This window comes from Hyperolius riggenbachi, chromosome 1 (assembly GCF_040937935.1).
Source record: "Hyperolius riggenbachi isolate aHypRig1 chromosome 1, aHypRig1.pri, whole genome shotgun sequence".
Lineage (NCBI taxonomy): Eukaryota > Metazoa > Chordata > Amphibia > Anura > Hyperoliidae > Hyperolius > Hyperolius riggenbachi.
In genome coordinates, this window is record NC_090646.1 from 650,860,832 (window position 1) to 650,871,229 (window position 10,398).

Genomic DNA, 10,398 nt, shown 5'->3' on the forward strand with positions numbered 1-10,398 from the left:
TGCCCATAATTATCCATACCCCTGGCAAATTGTTTACTTAAAGTTACTTTTATTCAACCAGCAAGTAATTTGTTGATGGGAAATGACGTAGGTGTCTCCCAAAAGATAATAAGACTATGTACAAGAGGCATTATTGGGGGGGGGGGGGGGGGGGGAACATTTCTCAGCTTTTATTTACATTTGAGCAAAAAGTGTCCAGTCCAAAAGTATTCATACCCTTCTCAAACTGTCAGTCTGTGGGAAAGCCAAAGTTCTATACCATTCCAAATAGTCCAAGCTGTTCTAAAGGATCCTAATTACCCTGATTAATTGGGAACAGCTGTTTTAATCAATGAAACAGGTGAAAAACAGCAGCAGTTAGTTTGTGGACAGTCGTGGCTAAGACAAATGAGCTCAGTGAGTACCTTCGGCTGCGCATTGTGCTTGCTCACAAGTCAGGAAAGGGCATTTCTAAATGTTTTCCTAAGTTCCAGTGGCTAGAGTGCAAAGTATTATTAAAATATACAAGATGTTCCGCGCTGTGGAAAAAATCTCAGGATGTGGTCGGAAGCCAAAAATGACATATGTGCTGCCAGGACAGTGAAAGAGGTGAAAAATAATCCAAAGATCACCACCAAGGCCATCCTGGTGAATCTGGGCTCTGCTGGTGGCAATGTCTCCAGGCAGACAATCCAACGGACACTGCACACTGCTGGGTTCCACGGATGCAGACCAAGGACAACGCCACTTCTTCAGATAAGGCACACAAAAGCTCGCTTGGCCTTTGCAAATCCTCATCTGGACAAAGAAGAAGACTTCTGGTCTTCCGTGTTATGGTCAGATGAAACAAAAATTTAATTGTTTGGTCAAAATTATGTTTCCTTCATTTGGCATTAAAGAAGGAGAAGCTTTCAACCCAAAGAACATCATCCCCCCTGTCAAACATGGTGGTGGGAACCTAATGCTTTGGGGTGTTTTTTCAGCCAATGGACCAGGGAACCTAATCACAGTAAACGGCACCATGAAAAAAGAGCAATACATGAGGATTCTCAATGACAACATCAGGCAGTCTGCAGAGAAACGTGGCCTTGGGCACCAGTGGACATTTCAGCATGTCAATGACCCAAAATACACAGCAAAAATGGTGAAGAAATGGTTAGCAGACAACAACATTAACGTTTTGGAGTGGCCCAGCCAGAGTCCTAACTTTAATCCGATTGAGAATCTGTGAAGGGAGCTAAAGATCAGGGTGATGGCAAGAAGACCCTCCAACCTGAAGGATTTAGAGCTCATTGCCAAAGATGAATGGGCAAAAGTGCCTGTGGAGATATGCAAAAAGCTGGTCTGCAATTATAGGGAGCGTTTGATTGCTGTAATAGCCAATAAAGGCTTCTCTATTGATTATTTAGAAGGGTATGAATAAGTTTTGACTGGACACTTTTTGCTCAAATGTAAATAAAAGCTGAGAAATGTATTTTCCCCACAATAATGCCTTTTGTACATCATCTTATCTTTTGGGAGACATCTGTCATTTCCCGTCAAAAAAGTAATTCCAATAATTATGGGCAGCACTGTAGCTATTATACTGACCACCTCCAGTCATCAGTAAAGTTGCACCTTGAAGAACAGGACAAGGCTCCTCCTGGCATTTTCTTGCACAGACACAGGTGTGGGACGTCAGGCCAAGAGGGACAGAACACGGCTAGCAGACTGCAGCAAAACCTTTCGGTAACATAAAAAGTCACGATTGGAAAGGATTTAGCTGCTTAGTGCATAGAAGACAAAATGTTCAAAGCCAATTAGAAGTACCTTTATAATAATGTGATGGTACTTTACTGTACCTCTTAGGGCCCTTTTCCACCTGCAATCGCTAGCGTTCATGCTGAACGCTAGCGATTGCTGAATCGCAAAACCGGCGATTCCCCCGACGTTTGCGGCCGCGATTTTGCTATGCTATGCACTGCATAGCAAAATCGCGGCAATTATCGCTCCGCCGCGCGTTCGCGTTCCCGACAAAAGCGAATCGCGGTAGTGGAAATGACCTACCGCGATTCCTATGTTAAAAAGCAAACCGCAGCGATTGTAAAATCGCTAGCGGTTTGCGGTTTTGCGATTCAGCCAGCGCAAACGCGCTGGTGGAAAAGGGCCCTAATGAGATACTGAATACCTATACAGAGACTTGGCCACTGCAGCAACTTGCTTAGTGCAAAGTTTTGTAGACAGTCCCTTCTCGGTGCTCAGCAGGGCCTTGTGTGCAGCGCTGCTCTACCCCCAGCCTCTCCACCCTTTCCGCAAGTGCTGTGTACTGGAGGAGTCTGCAGAGCCAGTTCTGCTCCTTTAGAGGTGGACAGAGTGAGCGTTCTGCACACATTGGCTATCAGTCATAAAATTATGTTCGGTAAAAAAAAATCTGGGCGGGAAAATACCGCATTCGGTGTTTTAGGCCTAGGTATTTTCCCGAACTAAGCTGGCGGTAACACAAGAAGCTGCCTGAGTTGATACATTTTCTCTGTGCAGAGACAGCGTTACAATAAAAGAGGCATCCCCAACTTCCCTTTAGATGTTCATTTTTTTATACTGCTTCTCTTTGCCCTGAATCTATTAGTCTTTCTAAACTATTTAATTGCCACAGCTTAGAAGAAATTCAAGAAATGTTAGACATGCAGGCTTTCTGATGTAAAAAAAAACATGAAAACAGGTACCCAAGAGGTTAACAAACACAGCCTGGGTATTCCGGGTTGCCTTTTTTTGTTCAGCTCGCACTGCTGCTGCCTGGGAGATCTGTCTCCATTAACTTTGCTCTTATCCACACCCTCATCGCATCTTCAAAGCAATCGGTATTCTCCGTCCCAATACCGCCTGCTCTAATCTTTATGAATTGACATTTAGTGACCTGTGTTGAGATAATCACTGCACAAGGCGGTAATTTCACTCACTGCTCGGGAATTTCAGCTTTTCATGCGGTAACAGCAAAATGAAGCTAAGTGCTCAGTAAACTCAGCTGTTTTGAGCATTACCGCATGCGGGAATGCTTTATGAATTGACCCGATTATGTCTGTATGTGTGAAAACATGCACGTTTTATCACAGAAGCTAATGTAACTGATAGAGAAAACGCCTGCAGTGCTTCACTGCTGTCAGTCTTTATCTGCATGGGGAAAATGCATTCACTGGGGGAAGGGGACCTCATCCAAAGTTTTACTGGGGGGGGGGGGGGGGTGTCCAGTGATTTCTAGCTATGCCCCTGGAAGCGATGGAGTATGTTGTACCGCAGCACAACTGATGAGGTGTGAACTGCTCACAGGTTTTGAATCATGTTACACAGCATGTTAGGGTGAAAGTATGGTTAATGATGCTGTAACTTATGGCAGTAAGGTCAGATATTCTGAGCACAGCCGCTACCATCAGTCATTGAGGAAACCTGGCTGTGCAGAGTAGGGAAACAGACCAGGTACAATGATGAAGTCAGAAATCTGTGTGTCCCGACTCCATACAAAGACATGGCAGGCTTTCTGTCATGGAAAGGATTTGTGATGTGAGATGTGTTTGAATTATTTATATCTATTTTATTGTATTTAAAAGAAAACAAATTCTTATGCAAATAAAAGGTTTTATAAAGATTTTTTTTATGATCTAATTAAATAAAGCGATTGTGAAAGCTGCAACAAATTGTCAGGTTTGTTTTGTTGCCTTGTACAGTAGAATCCCATCATTGTAAACTCCACAGGACTGAAAGATTAATGACAAGGCATTGTTGCTAATCATGTTGGGGCCACGCAGCTCCTCTTCCTGCAGCGTGAGCCCGCACATACGCAGTAAGCTGGAGCAACGGGCTCTGTGCTACTGCGCATGCGTGGATGGGCTCGTGTGGCCATGCTGCAAGGTCGTGCTCAGCAACAGGGGAACATTGGACCACGGAGGGAAGCGTCAATAGTAACCTGAAGAGACTAAAGCCTCAGGATCCTAATCTTATCCTTATTTTGAATCTGAGCTTTGGCTCGGGATCCCTTTTAAAAGGAAATAAACATGGCAGCTGCCATATCCCTCTCACCCCAGGTTCACTTTAAGATTACTTCCAGTGTAAAATAGAGAGCCTGCAATATAAGGCTCTCAATTATTGCTGCAAGGATTGGAAGGTGAAGGGGTTAACCATTCACGTGCTGGCCTGTAATTTACTAATGACAACCCCCCTCCCCCTTTCCTGGCAAAGACGCTATGGCTGTTTTTTTCAATAAGTCTTCTAAAGCTCTGTGGCCACCCCCACCGGCTCTCAGGGCCCGTCCCCAGCTCCGCAGCCATGGCCTAATTGGTGGGTTTGCCACAAAGCTTCAGAAGACAGCCACAGCGGTCTAATGTTACGTACACACTGACGACTATGGTCGTTTGAAACAGCAGCTTAACGATCGGTTTGCCGACAATCGGGTAAAGAACTTTACCAAACGATCATTAAGTACTACAACGAACTATATCGGCACGATGAGAAAATCCAACAGGATGGATCGTATCGAGCGACAATCGTTACAAAACTATAGTGTGTACAGACATCGGCTGAGAACGATCATTACAAGGGCCAATGCGCCTGCGTTGGATTCTGCCCAGATTCCGTACTTCCTGTGTAGCACGACCCGTAAAGATTGTTACATTGTAAATTTCAAATAAACTTTGTTTTTAAGTTAATCATATATTTTTATCTATTGGAACTCAATTTTAGTGTTTTTTAAATTTTATATAAATATGTACGCAACATTTCCCTTTGATCGTTCTTTTCTGCGAGAACGATCGTTGATCGCTGCATTCCAATCGTTCCAAGATTGTTAGTTCGTCTGGTAACTATCGTTCCTTGCAAACAATTGTTATCGCAAGTGTGTACGTACCATTACAGATAGAGTGGGTGGAATTTCTAACATTAATGAATTACGGGCGAGTGATGAACCCTTTCACCCAGCGAGCCATGCAGCAATATTAGAGAGCCTTGCATTAAAGGATCTGTATTTTACCATGGAAGGAGTCTTAACAGGAAAAGGAAAACTGAGCCAAAGCCAGCAGTGGCCAATCAAGTTAGCTGACAGCTGGTTAGTTGACCAACAGCTAGACTCTAGCTGCTAGAGGATTTGATTGTAAAACAAAAAAACACACACATGAGATTGGTTAACATTTGCATGCTGAGATGGGTTTTCCCAACATCATACCAGGTGCTGCCGGTGTGGAAGACTCGACAAAGCCAATATTATGTGCAACACAAATTACACCCCCTACCTACACACACCTTTCATTCCATTGTAGGGATGATCAACGATATGCAAATTGTTTCTGAGTTTTTGAAATATATGCAGCTTAAAATGCAGCTTAAAAGGCACCTCTCATGGGCATGCCTTTAAGACTCCGACCAATACTGCAAAGTACTTAACGATGCATACCTTTCTGTAGCGTATGCTTCTACACCACCAGGTTTTCGTTCAATTTAAAAATCGCGGCTGCCATCTTGGCTGTTATAACTTCCGGGTCACCCCTGTCTTCTCAGGTAGAGAAGTGCATCACTGAATGAAGCAGGAAGAGGAAGTGACACGCATGGCAATTGCAAGAGACTCCTCCAGAGAGGTCATAGCACGACTTTGTTGGAAGTCGTCTGTCTTAAAGGCATGCCCATGAGAGGTGCTCGGAGTTCCTTTAACCTCCCTGGCGTTCTGGATGAGCTTAGCTCGTCCAGTGACGTTGGAGGGCACCGGTCAGGCCCTGGTGGGCCGATTCGAATATTTTTTTTTTTTAAACACGCAGCTAGCACTTTGCTAGCTACGTGTTGTCTGCGATCGCTGCCGCCAATGCGTCACTACCCGCCGCTTAACAGGGCCCCCCCCGAGACCCCGTGCGCAGCCTGGCCAGGCAGCGCTGAGGGGTGGATCGGGACGCTCTGTGGCGTTGATGACGTCATCACGATCATCGCCATGGCGGCGGGGGAAGCCCTAAAGGAAATCCCGTTCTGAACAGGATTTCCTTTAGGGCTTCCCCCCGTCGCCATTCCTTATGGGCAAGCGCGCCGGCGGCGATCGGAGGGGTGGGAGGGACGCCGCAGGGAGGGGGGCATCATGTAGCTAGCGCTAGGCTGGCTACATGATAAAAAAAAAATTATGCAAAGAAAAACCTCAGAATGCCAGGGAGGTTAATAATGGACCAATCAATTTAACCTTCCTGGCGGTAAGCCCGAGCTGAGCTCTGGCTATGCTGCCGGAAGGCACCGCTCAGGCCCCGCTGGACTGATTTGCAGAATTTTTTTTTTTTTTTTTGCTACTCGCAGCTAGCACTTTGCTAGCTGTGTGTGCAATGCGATCGCCACCGCTACCCACCGATCTGCCACTATTCGTCGCGCCGCAGCCCCCCCCCCCCCAGACCCCGTGCGCTGCCTGGCCAATCAGTGCCAGGCAGCGCTGTGGGGTGGACCGGAGTCCTCTTTGACGTCGATGATGTCTGCGAAGGCGATCGGAGGGGATGCCGCTGAGCAGCGGCTATCATGTAGCGAGACCTTGTCTTGCTACAGGAAAAAAAAATAAAATAAATACATTTAAAAAAAAATAGCTTTGCTGCCCCCTGGCGGATTTTGATAAACCGCCAGGAGGGTTAAACCCTAGTGGGACTTGATAGGTCCATTTTCAATCTGTATATATTTGCATAAAATTTGTATAACCTCAAATTTGCATATCCCTGATCATCTCTATTCCCTGGATATGAATGAGACTTTGGCTGAGTTCAATGGTGTAAAATAATCAGACATATTCAGTATTTTACAGTTTTATTAGTACCTCTGTAGGGAGAAAGAAAATATTTAGCAAATTACTTATGTTTGTCAAGACTTAGATTTACATTTTTTTAATCCTAAACAATGTACAACATAATACACTTTGTACTATCAAAAATGATTTCAAATACTAGATGTCATTCTAGCAAGGATCCTAAGAAGGTGCTTCAAGGAACAAGATTCTCAGAGGCCAAGGTGATCTGTGGATTGTTAGCAGCTGCTGTACTACTACTGTCAGCATGCCCTGCTAGCAATCCTATTTATCAGCTTGGGGTAAGGGGGGTTAGTAGCTTGGGTTCTCCAGCTGTTCAGATACTACAACTCCCATAAGTTTAGGACCAGCGTTACCTCCACAACCAGAAGTCCCTGAAAGAGGACCTTTAGTGAAAATAACATTAATTTTTTTTTTTACAATATCCATTTACAGATTATTTAGTCAGTGTTTGCCCATTGTAAAATCTTTATTTTCCCTGATTTACATTCTGACATTTATCACTGGTGGTGACATCTTTAGTCTTGTTAGGTGATGTTGGTGATGCTGTAAGGAATGTTCATTACTGAGAGCTCTATGCATGAGAGATATTACTAGCTTGGCAGTTGGAAAAAGCCGTTAATTCCCACAATGCTACGAGGCTTACAGACTGCAAACTGTCAGGACCATGTTCATGACATCACACTGTGGGAGGGGTTTCACCACAATATCAGTCATACAGGCCCCCCTCTGATGATCTATTAGAGATGTGTCATGGGAAAGAGAATATCGGCTACTGATCGGGAGGAAGATCAAGCCTTGGTTACCAGATATGGATTTTAAAGGACAACTGTAGTGAGAGGTATGTGCAAGCTGCAATATTTATTTCCTTTTAAGCAATACCAGTTGCTGCCTCTAATGCTGGATACACGGTTCATTCCCATGCTCGATTCCCATCGATTCATTTATTTCCGACATGTTCGATGGATCGATAGGTCGATTTGCCATACTTTACATGGCAATCGACCTAAAAATCATCGAAATGCGCTTGGAAATGTTCGGGAATCATTGATTAGTCGGGAATCGAGCGGCGCATTCGATGCGGGAACAAACAGTGTGTATTTAGCATTATACTTTTAGCCATAGGCCCTGAATAAGCATGCAGCAGATCAGATGTTTCTGGAATTATTGTCAGATCTGACAAGATTAGCTGCATGCTTGTTTCTGGTGTTATTCAGACACTACTGCAGCCAAATAGATTAGTAGGGCTGCCAGGCAACTGGTATTGTTTAAAAATAAATATGACAACCTCAGTTTTAAAAATAAAACTTTACAGTTGTCCTTTAACCTTCTTAGCGGTAACCCCGTGTGTGACACAGGGTAAGCCGCCGGAGGGTGCCGCTCAGGCCCTGCTGGGCCGATTTAAATATTTTTTTTTTTGCTGGACGCAGCTAGCACTTTGCTAGCTGCGCCAGCACCCCGATCGCCGCCATTCGTTGCGGCGCGCGGCTCCCCCCAGACCCCGTGCTCTGCCTGGCCAATCAGTGCCAGGCAGCGCCGAGGGGTGGATCTGGAGTCCCAATGACGTCCCGACGTCGTGGCAACGGGGAAGCCCTCCAGGAAATCCCGTTCTTTGAACGGGATTTCCTGATCGGAGATCGCCCAGGGCGATCGGGGGGGGGGGGGGGGGGTGCCGCTGTACAGCGGCTATCATGTAGCGAGCCCTGGGCTCGCTACATGATTTAAAAAAAAAAAAAATTTAAAAAAAAACTGCTGCGCTGCCCCCTGGCGGAATGTTTCATACCGCCAAGGGGGTTAACCACCCTGGCGGTTTATTTTTTTTTTGCTGTGCTCAGCCGCGGGTGGGCATTTACCTATTTTTTTTTATCATGTAGCTAGCCTAGCGCTAGCTACACGATTCCCCCCTCCCTGCGGCATCCCTTCCACCCCTCCGATCACCGCCGGCGATCACACCCAACAGGAAATCCCACTCTGAATGGGATTTCCTGTTAGGACTTCCCTCGTCACCATGGCGATGATCGGAATGACGTCATCGACGTCAGGGGGAGTCCCAATCCACCTCATAGCGTAGCCTGGCAGTAATTGCCCAGGCTGCGCTGAGGGTCTGGGGAAGGGGGGCGATCTAACTAAGCACACAGCTAGCAAAGTGCTAGTTGCGTGTTTTAAAAAAAAAAATTGTCAAAAAAGACCCACCAGGGGCTGAGCAATCCACCACGGCAGTAATGGACGAGCTGAGCTCATCCATACCGCTAAGGTGGTTAATATAAGTGCACTTGCACAGGTACACCCCAAATCCCAGCTAAAATTTTCATTGCACCACTTCCCTGGGAAATCTGTGGACCCACCTCCACACATAGAGCCATGTATTATGTAAACACTGGCTCTCCATGTGCTCCTAAAATGTGTAGGCGGGGGGAGGAGCTTAAAAAATGACTGCCGGTTTCTATGGCTGTGATATTGCAAGCTCCTCCCCAAACACACTGACCAGCATCTCCATATTTAAGGGAGAGGGTGGGCACTTCATATGGCGCCTCCAATAGTCACCCCTCAGGTAGCATGTATAATAAACATTCTTTTGATGGGATGTGGAGAAGGGGACATAAAAGGATAGGTGCTCCTATCTGCATGCATTGCTCTTATCCTTTTCAAGGTCAGCCCAGCCCAAATCTAATTTTGAAGTCATCATGGTAGGATGCAGCTGGTTGGAGTTACCCCAGGCTTATAATACGGGAGGTCACCCTCAATGTGGAATTGCACTCAATGATTTAATCTAGTATCATGTAACTGGTTTAGGGTCCATTCTGGAGTACACAGAACCTTATATTGTGGGCTTTTCCCAGAGATTTGGTTATTAATAACACTGTATTGGAAGGGCATGTGATGATACACGTTATTTCCCACTCCGTGTGGTACAGTGAGATGGAGAGATCAAATTACAAAAATATATAAAAACTTTCCAACTGGTAAAATCTGTAGTTTGTTCTCTCCAGAATTAGAGTGTGGTCATCAATGTTTCTCAGACCAGGACCAGCAGTGGTGCAACAAAGCAAGCAGCAGCTATTCTAGAGGAATCTAATGATCTGTTAGCCCCACCTTTCTCCTGATATTCCACGTTCCAATTTAGGTTGATTACGTAGGGTTATACACTCACCTAAAGGATTATTAGGAACACTTGTTCAATTTCTCATTAATACAATTATCTAATCAACCAATCACATGGCAGTTGCTTCAATGCATTTAGGGGTGTGGTCCTGGATAAGACAATCTCCTGAACTCCAAACTGAATGTCAGAATGGGAAAGAAAGGTGATAGAAGCAATTTTAAGCATTGCATGGTTGTCGGTGCCAGACGGGCCAGTCTGAAAAACTTCACAATCTGCTCAGTTACTGGGATTTTCACGCACAACCATTTACAAAGAATTACAATTACAAAGAATGGTGTGAAAAGGAAATCCAGTATGCAGCAGTCCTGTGGGCAAAAATGCCTTGTTGATGCTAGAGGTCAGAGGAGAATTGCCCGACTGATTCAAGCTGATAGAAGAGCAACATTGACTGAAATAACTACTTGTTACAACCGAGGTATGCAGAAAAGCAGTTGTGAAGCCACAACACGCACAACCTTGAGGCGGATGGGCTACA